We start from the raw sequence: 9,584 nt of genomic DNA, 5'->3' as shown, positions 1-9,584 counted from the left end.
TGTTTTACGAAAGTTTGGTAACATGGTGAAAACACTTATATATAGGAAGTACCAGTTGCGTATCCACCATGTTACGTTCGTTTCGTTATACGGTGTCATGTTACGTTCCGTGTCTTACCATACACAGTAGTACACTCTATGATTCTCATGCGCCTATCACTATAATCCCGTGTGCACCCGCAATTATATGATTGTCGCATGATCCGCATAGTTTGTACTAGTTGTGTATGAATCAGGGTATACCTAAATTTAAAAATAAGAATGTGTGCGTATAAGAATGTAGTATATAAGCATGTTTACGTTCAAATAAGTATGAGACCAACGTGAGCGAACCCCTTGGGTTATGCTCATGTATAGGTACGAATAAATTTAAATATAAGTTTGAGCATGAATGTGAGTATAAATATAAGTATGCATATGAGTATAAGTATAAGTATGAATACAAGTATGAGTATGCATATGAGTATAAGTACGAAAATAAAACGTATGAGTATAAATATGAATATGTGCATAAGTATGAATATAAGTAGGTATAAATGACGACGATTGCGTGTATGGTTTAAGTTGAATACAACGAATTTAAGCATATAAAATGATCAAGAAGTTTTGGGTATGTAAAACGAATTATATAAGTGAAGTTGTCGTGAGATATTGACTAAAACATGTACGATGATATGCACGTATAGTTGCTTGAGCAAACGTTGAGTTTATCGAATCAAAATAGATTGAGTTTGACTTGGAATGTAGAATCTAGTTTGTGAATTTCAAAAGTATGTAAAACATCTATTGATTATGTGAGATGTACTTTGTAAAAGAACGGAAATGCTACTCTTGTTTTAAAAGAATTTACGTAAGTTGAAAATTGTCGCCCTATGAAGTTTTCTTGCCCACGTGTTTTGAATTTAAATGACATATTGAGCGGTGTATGAAAAGGTTTTTGAAAATAGTAAGTTTGCATCATTTTAAAGGATCTTGCATTAAAATAAGAAATTTGAAATTTGGAGGTTCTCGTGAAAACGTTGATTCTTAAAAAAGAAATTTTGCATAATGAACTTAGTGATCGTTGAAAAGTGTTTTTAGTAAAATGATTTATTGATTTTGAAAATAGTTTTAGTAAAATGATCTTATAATATCTATAAGATCTTATAGGCATGTGAGAAAGGTTGGTTTGATTTTCGATTGTGAATAAAAGTCCTTAGTACAATGATATAATGTGAGTGTGTTTTAGTGATAAAGTTAAGCATGAAATTTGTGGGCAAGATATTCATTAGACCGGTTAAGTTGATGGGTAGCATTTCATCAAATTTTGAAAATCGGGAAACAAAACGTTTAGGGTATGCTTAAGAATTTCATGTATGTGATTTATGTGAAATAGATTGTAGGGTAAGAAATACGTTTGATAAAAACAATAAACTTTGAAATTTGCATAAGTAGGGATTTTGACAAATGATAAACGACTTAGGTATAAAAGTTGATCGTGTTTGCATAATAAAGTCTCTTTGAAGGAAAATTTGGTAACGATCACCTAGGTAAGGGAATCACCCCTAACCCGTTGGTGAGGTCGTTTTAAGAAAGGAAGGAGCGGAGTTAATCGCCAAGGTAAGGAAATCACTCCTATCTCGATGATATGTCTCCATTTTGGGGTTACAAGAAAGGTAAATCTAGTTGGGTGATGTTTTTTGAGTCATGCATGTGAATGGCGTATAGATGTATGAAAAGATTTAGTATGATGTGTGTGTAAAAAAATAATCTCGAAAATAATTTCAATTTAAAAAAGAGAGGATTGCATCGTATAAGATTGGTAATAGTAAAACGTAGGTTTGATTAAAACTTGGATTGTTCCAAGACGGAACTTTGACTAAACCAAAGTGGTCGAAAATTCTTTTGAATTTGAGAAACATGCTTTGGCCAAATAGGTGGAATACTCTCGCCGAAATTTCGGTTAACGATATTCACCCTTCCATTTACTACATGTTCCAAATCAATCGAAAATTCGAGACTTGGCGGGATTTTTGAAAATCAAGGAGTGGGACTAGTCGACAAGGTGTGGGTTTCACCCCCAACTTGATGGTTTCATACCCTAAGTGTGGTTGGTACTCGTCGGGTCATAAATTTAATTTCGACACTTTGATGAGGGTCCACTAGATTTGAAATGGAAGTTCTCCATTAAGGTGAGGATTTCACTCCTAACTTGATGGTAAATTTCGTGTAAAGAGAATAGGTGGATTGAGAGTGGTTCACCAAATTGTGGGTTTCACGCCTATTTTGGTGAAGTCGTCTCGTTTGTGTATTACGAGTGTTTTCGAGTTTAGTATAAAATGCCTTAGGAAAGGCGTATGCTCGAAATAATTAAAACAAGTATAAGCACATAAAGCATTTCAAGACCTTAGCACATAAGAGACGTTTCAAGAATTTAGCATATGAATCAAGTATGGTCGAATATGGTACTTAACTATAGACTAGGTCAAAAGCATAGCAATTTTCCTAATTCCCTATAGTTATGGCTCTGATACCAATCTGTCACACCCCAACCGATGGCGGAAACATCGGAGTGAGACGAAATAGATTGCTCATTACACATAACACTAAAATTTGCAACGAGCATTTAAATGATGAATTTCATTTTATTACTATAAGAATTCGATTACAACATGGAAAGGAAAATACAATTACAACAACTTGAAATAAAAGAATTACATTACAAAAAGTATACAAAATTTAAAATGAGTATCTAGGCATCTTACTATGTTTCATGCATCATCAACATCATCATTAAACCTGCAACATGTTTTCAAAGCGTAGTTCAATACAAAAGTATTGGCGAGTATACAAGTTTGGTATACTAGCATAATAGTATAAAATGATAATGAACAATCCACATGGCAAACCTAGTTATCAAGATTAACGTATAAACTGGTATGTGAACAAACAAATCAAACCAAAGATTAACGCAAGTATAACGAATGATTAACTTAACATGACCTCTCGTTCACGGGTGGTGCGTTACTCCTATAGCGCTATACATGTTAAGGGAGCTTGATCGAAATTAATGACAAGTTCATCACATAAGAATCACCCAGAAAACACGAATCAAGCATAACAGATAGTAAGCATGCATTGGATTGTTTATTTGTATAATTGCATAAGAATATGAGTGCTAAGTGTGTTTTGTATAAATAAACATGTTCCACCCAAAAAGTGTGAAAACGGTAAAATGGGTCAAGTATACTCACAGTTTTGCAAAGTTTCCTTTGGTGATTCCGTGAAGAGTTGGAGGTTGGAGCTTCAAAGCTTACTTTAAAACACTTAGTTTTTCTTTTAGAACTCTTAGAGTTCTCTTCCTTGCTTGGAAGATTTGAGAGAAGTAGAGAGATTTAGAGAAGAATGGTTGGAACATTTAGTGTCCTTTTAGAATTCTTAATTTAGAGAGATTGAGAGAATTAGAGAGATGGAGAGAAGAATGGTGTGAAGAAATGGTAGAAGGAGGTTGATATTTATAGGTGGAGAAGGTGGAAAATTATGAAATATGATTGGTTAAAGAAGGTGGAAGAGGATTGATGAAGTGGAAAGATGATTGGTGGAAAAAAGAGGTGGAAAAGGTGAAATATGATTTGTTAAAGAAGGTGGAAGATGATTGATGAGGTGGAAAGATGATTGGTATATTTCTTGGTATTTCTTGAGTATATATTATGTAATTAAGTATATAAAAGTACAAAAGTATAATTCAAATATTGAGGATGTGCGTATAAGTATTTATACGTATAAACAGTGTCGGTTTGTGTATAAATACGTATTTAAATGATCGGTTGTGTAAATAACAAATATGTATAAAATATGAATTTTATTATGATTAACGCCTCGAATTGTGAGATTGAAATTAAAAATACGAATGTAAGGTTTCTAAAATTAGAATACGAATACGAACATTTTTAAAATAGAAATACGAAAATACGGGTGTTACAATAAGTTGGTATTGTTTAATATTGTAATGTTTAAGAAGACTGTAATGTGTTAGATAGTTTGACTTTCTAATTATTGAACTTGCATTTGTTTTTACAGTTTGGCATGCATTATGCACAGTTTTAGTCTTCTATTGCTCAGTTTCACTACATAAGTCAAATTTAACAACCTACTTCCCCGGTGTGATTTGAAGTGAAGTTTTTATCTCACCCATTCATAATATTTAATCAAGGGTTAATATAAAGTTTGCAAAGTTTTTCTCCCCTAAGTGTGGATACAAAAGTTACCTTTTTGTTACCCACATATGTAATGAACATGTAACAATGCCTTGTTAAAACATGTAAATAGCTGACACGTTTAATAGTAGTTTATTTTTTTCATTCGACAAGTTACATATGTAACGACCATTTTTACATATGTAACGGTGCTTTTTTAACATATGTAACACATGTGTAACTAGGGTTGCAAATGAACCAAACATTCGGCGAACAATTCGTGAACCTTTCGGCGGAAGTTTGTTTGTGTGCTTTCGTTTATCAAACAAACGAACACGTACAAGAAATTTCGTTAGTTTAGTTAAATGAACGAACATGAACACAGGTCGCGGTCATTCATTTAAGTTTGTGAACGTTTGATAATGTGTTCGTTTGTGTTTGATAGTTCATTAGTGTTTTTAGTTTTTAAATTTTTTAAATACTTCAAAATTACGACAAATAAAATATTTAATAAGTGTCAGTAAATTATATATTATATTCATGAACACTTGTTTGTGTTCGTTGTTTTTCATTTGTGTTCATTAACATTAGTTTGTGCTCATTTGTGTTAATGAGCGTTCGTTTTTGTTCATTGCCTAAAATTAACAAACAAACACAAATGAATACGAACAAGTTCATTTCCTTAACAAAGGAACATGAACTCAAAATCTCGTTCGCTAAGTGTTCATGGACAGCTCGTGAACACATATATTTCTTAACAAACAAACACGAACAAGGTCTTGTTCCTGTTCGTTCGGTTCGTTTGCAGCCCTATGTGTAATGGATCTATTTGACTTTCATGTTAACATAATATGTTCACTATTTTGTTTATTTGTTTATATTTGTTATGTTTATTTCTGGCCTTTTGATTATTTGTTTACCGTGTATTTGTGCTAGTCGTGTTTATAAACATAATGAAGTTGTTGATCTTACGACCCCACTTGTCATTCAACAGGTTACATGTGTAACGACTATTGTTACATATGTAACCGTGGCTTTTTAAAATATGTAACACATGTGTAAGTGCAGTCCTTTGTTTTTCAGTCAGTTACTTCATTTTTCATCCAACAAGTTCCTATTTTCTCGCGGTAATACGTATGTAATTGTCCTAGTGTTCAGTCATAGGTGTAACAATAACTATGAATACACATGTAACACGTACACAATTCGCCCACTTTTTCAAGTACACTTTTGATATCCTTTCAACCAACGGGCTCATTTTCCTTTTTTGACATTTTTCCCGCTTTTTCGAGTGCACTTTTGCTATCTTTTCAGCCATTACTTTTTTTTTCATTCAAAGGGCTCATTTTCCTTTTTCTTTTTTTGTCAAATCGCCCGCTTTTCAGGGTACAATTTTGTCATGCTTTCAACTACCGAAAATAAAAACAAAACAATATTTCACATATAGTATTAGATAACCACAAAATAGTAACAAAATTCCTTTTCTTTCATATCTCATTTATTTTTAATTACAGAAAAAATCTCAAATCTCATCCATGTAATGAAAAACCTAAGTTAAGTAAAATAACCACATTACATTAAACAACTTTAGGAAATAATCTACCATGTTTATAAAAAAACACCCATAGGTGAACGTAGATTTTTATAGCAATAGTTTCGAAAAAATAAATACAAACCCCCAAGTTATGGAGAAAACCCATGAAACCCAACAATAAGATATTCAATCTTCTTCTCTCTCCCACACCTGTGTGAATATTCTTGGTGTTCCAACAACTTTCTCTTTCTAAAATAGCAATTTGTTTATCTCTCTAAAACAACAACTTTCTCTCACACACCTTGGTTCAAAGCTTTTGATTTCTAGAGATGAAAGAGGAGGGAGATAATGGGTGTGAAGAACCTACCGATTTCAGACCTTCTTCTCTCTCACATATTTGTGCATGTGTTATTGGTGTTCCAGATGAATACTATGAAGATTCTTGTTTCTCTCTCTTAACCAATAACTTTCTCTCACACACATGGAGAGATGGAATGGGGTGATGATAGTTTTGATATTTAGAATTTTGTAACAAGAAGAGAGAGAATCAGAGATTGGGGTGATGATGGTGACAATCTGTACTTAAGTTGTAGATAAAGTGAGAATTATATATTTAGATATATTTAATAGTATTTTATGTGTTTGGTGGCAAAGCATATTGACAAAAATATCATCTGATGTAGTTATTAAGGGGGTGTTTGGGATTGAGTTTGGAAATGACTTATTAATTTATTAGAGCCAATAAGTTAATAAGTCATTTGGAAAAGCCCCAAATCTCGGCTTTTGGAAATGACTTATTGACTTATTACCTTTTTTCAAAAAGCTAATAAGGTGCTATTTGTTTTTTCTGCAGGAAAAGGTCTGCAGTCTGCGGACCACATCTGCAGGCATCTGTAGGAGAAGAGGTGGACCAAAGGTCTGCAGTCTGCAAGGAGAAGAGTGTTTGTTTTACATATAACCCTTCTCTTCTCTTCTCTTCCCTTCTCACACACAAACACACACATAAACACACACAACACCTCATCTCTCTCTCTCTCTCTGCCTTTCATCTACCACCACCACCACCACAACCACAACCACCGCCACCACCTCATCTACCACCACCACAACCGTCGCAACCACCACCACCGAACACCCACCCCCGTCGCAACCACCACCACCACCACAACCACCCACCCCCGTCGCAACCACTACACCACAACCACCATCGACGGTTTTCGAAATCGAATCTTCAGGTTAGGGTTTATGTGTTTATTATGTTTAATGATTTGGGGGTTTTTTCGTTTGTTAAGAGATTTGGGGATTTTTTTTGGTTCAGATGAGGGTGTGGTGTCGGAGTGGAGGTGGTGGCAGAGTGGAGGTAGTGGCAGGTGAGGGTGGGAGGTGGTGGCGGAGTGGAAGTGGTGGCAGAGGATGTGGTGGTGTCTGCTGGAGTGGAGGGAGAACAGGGAGAAGAGGGAGAAGAGGTTGTGCAGACCTTAGAAGACATGGGTTCATGTCTGTTTGAAGCAGAGGTCTTGCAAACCTTTTTTAATGAAAGGTCTGCGAGAAAACAAACAAGTTGCAGACCCTTATGTCTGCGCGTGGTCTGTGTGGCGCAGACATAAGAGGTTCTGAAGTGCTTCTAGCAAAAAACAAACACCACCTATGTCACACCCCCAAAATCCCACCTGCGGAGTACTACCGCTTGGAGGCGTGACTGACCAGGATCCAGCCACCAATCATACTGAACGAGCATATAAACAGTTATAAAAGTTTAACCAATACGATTGGTGTTTCAAAACAAATAAGTTTAAGTTGCAAGCGGAAGCATAAGTCTCAAAAGTAAAACATAAGTTCAAATGTTTTCAAGTTTAACAAGGTACGCAGCAATCCGTGTCCCACAACGACTCTCCTCCATGCAAGCTCCATCTGAGTACATATGGTCCTGCAAAGCATGTAGTAACGAGTCAACAACTAGTTGAGTGAGTTCACAGTTGGGTGTTTGTTTTAGTTGTTTCGAAAACAGTTTTCCTTTATCTGGCATCCTGCCGTGGGGGTTACCCCATAGTTTAAAAACGTGGCTTGTTCATTCCCAGTTACTCCGGCATTCCAGCCGTGGGGGCTACCCCATGTTAGTTATCAGGCATTTCGGCCGTGGGGGCTACCCCATGCGTACACTAGACTCGTTACCATATCGACTGCTGACTGTAGTCATGTTTATGTGCCCTGAAAACATCAATGTCTATCATCATTGACGTGCCCCAGATCCATTAGTTCACGCCCGTCCTCTGCGGCACGGTGTGAGGTTTGTCAGACCTAAATAGCGCTATCTAACTAATGACCCGCTCGCCATTGGCCCGGCGATTAAGTCGATACAAAAAGGAGGGACTTCGTGATAGAGTTTTGGTCTAGTACGAGTTATCCGTCCATCCGGACGAGGAATCACATTCCTGAACCATAGACGTCCTACCCAAGGAGGACGAGGAACCCACGTTCCTTAACCCCGTTCCCAACCCAGGGAACCCCATGCTTTGTGGAGGGTGTGAACTCACCTTGGTTTGCTCGGCAGTTAAATCACAGAAAGGTCAATCAAATTGCAGGTAATCAATTAGGTCCTATCACAGATATTATTCGTATCAGATTCAAGCCAAGCAGTGCACGTATGTTCAACACGTATTGTACACAGGTGATAATCATGGCAACACGTTTAACATTAACAGTTCGCAGTTAACAGTCAAACATAACCCAAAGTCTAAGTGTGAGGCCCTAACAGTTGGGCTCGTGATAACAGGCCCAACACAACGCATTAAACAGTTAACACAGAAGTCCACTAGGCCGGCCCATTAACTAAGGCCCGTAACTAAGCAAGCCCACTAAGTGTGGTCTCGAGTCGCAACCGGACTCGCAACATGGTTTCGAGTCATGCTGTTATGTTGGTCATAGGTGGTTGCGAGTCGCAACCGTGGTCTCGGCTGATCATGCTAAGGTTTCGAGTCGCAACCTATGTCGTAACTATGGTCTCGGTTCATCATGCTGTGGTTGCGAGTCGCAACAGGACTCGTAACCTCTGTCGCAACTGGCGGTCTCGACTTGTAATGTTGTGGTTGCGAGTCGCAACCAGGGGTTTCGACTCCCCAACAGTTGCTGATTCTGCACAGTTGTACTATCCAATAACATTCCAATTGCATGCACCCTATTTGTGTACTATCCACTTAAACATGTTTTCTTGTCTAAACATTTGCTAAAATGGATCAAACATGGCAGAATTCAAATATTCAACACACCTTCATATGATATTCAACAAGTTCTTCATGTTCTTCAAACATTCAAAGCATAAATAACCTTCATTCAAACCTTATGCATATTCGGACAAAACTATAGTTTCTAAGCTAACATCAAACCCATTTTCCAAGCAACAATATATGCAACAATTCATAAGACAAGCATGTAATCGATACTTCCATCATCATTGAACCGAAATATTATTCATGACAACACATAATCATTTAAACCATGGTTTTTCATTTACAAATCAAGTATGGTGACCCTTTATAGCATAAACACTTAACCGAAACATTATCCTCACATCATGGATTAAACAACAACCAAGTAACCACATATCATCATGCAAACACTAATATTTAAACACAATAAACATCCTAACATTCCTTTTATCATTTAACAACAATAAACATCAATCAAAACACCATAAGTACTAACCGGTTGGTGAGGAATCCGTGTGAGCCGATCCAAGATTCAAGCCCGAGAATGAGGAGTGGTGTCCGGTTTTGGTGAGAGGGGGAAAGAGTGAGAGTATGAGTGTGTGTGTTGTTCAAGAAGATTGCAAGGTTTGCCATGAGTGTGATTTATATAGTCCTCTTGGTGCACCCTAG

At 36.6% G+C, this 9,584-nt stretch overlaps 1 long non-coding RNA gene across 1 annotated transcript; it reads right to left on the bottom strand.

Moving 5' to 3' along the window:
- Window positions 1-2,610: 2,610 nt before the first annotated feature.
- On the bottom strand, window positions 2,611-3,448 carry LOC110865597. The gene is made up of 2 exons (XR_002550844.1): window positions 3,234-3,448; window positions 2,611-2,778 (listed from the first exon to the last, which is right to left on the bottom strand). It is a non-coding gene; the product is annotated as an uncharacterized LOC110865597 (long non-coding RNA).
- Window positions 3,449-9,584: the final 6,136 nt, after the last annotated feature.

This window comes from Helianthus annuus, chromosome 6 (assembly GCF_002127325.2).
Source record: "Helianthus annuus cultivar XRQ/B chromosome 6, HanXRQr2.0-SUNRISE, whole genome shotgun sequence".
NCBI classification, from domain to species: Eukaryota; Viridiplantae; Streptophyta; class Magnoliopsida; order Asterales; family Asteraceae; genus Helianthus; species Helianthus annuus.
This window is presented reverse-complemented; position numbering and strand designations above follow the sequence as displayed.